Source organism: Sipha flava, unplaced genomic scaffold (genome assembly GCF_003268045.1).
Source record: "Sipha flava isolate LNK unplaced genomic scaffold, YSA_version1 18456_pilon_pilon, whole genome shotgun sequence".
In the NCBI taxonomy this organism is placed as follows: domain Eukaryota; kingdom Metazoa; phylum Arthropoda; class Insecta; order Hemiptera; family Aphididae; genus Sipha; species Sipha flava.
Window position 1 is genome coordinate 2,170 of NW_020272299.1, and position 570 is coordinate 2,739.

Sequence of the window (570 nt, forward strand, 5' to 3'; positions counted from 1 at the left end):
TCTTTCATTGTATTTAGTTCTGAATCAAGTACTATATGCGGATAAAACTCTACAACTCTACTAACATTCATTTCAATTCCTCGAAATGGTGATAAAGATTTTAATAAATTACTAATAGCCACTTGTATATCAGCAGGTCGATGGTTTGTAAAATTATTATCATCTAAAATAGTGGGTATAGTAATAATGTCGTTACTTGAAGACATAATGAACTAAAAAAAATAATAATTCACATAAATAAATACACAGTAAAAAATATATAAAAATATAAATATAAACATTATTATTATGAATTAATAAAAATTGAACAAAAACAATTTAATGATAAATTATAAATCTAAGTTAAGTTAATCTAAGTTGAATTTGTTGAGGTAATATGATCGTCAGGATTAATATCTTCATCCTACAATTTAAAATGTTATTGTAAAAATAACTTATAATTATAATATTGTTATAATAGTCATGGTTATATATTATAACAATAGAATTATCAATGAATTACAAATTACAATAAATATTTTGATTTTAATAAAATAAATTATAAGACTATTGAACTGACATGAAACTAAT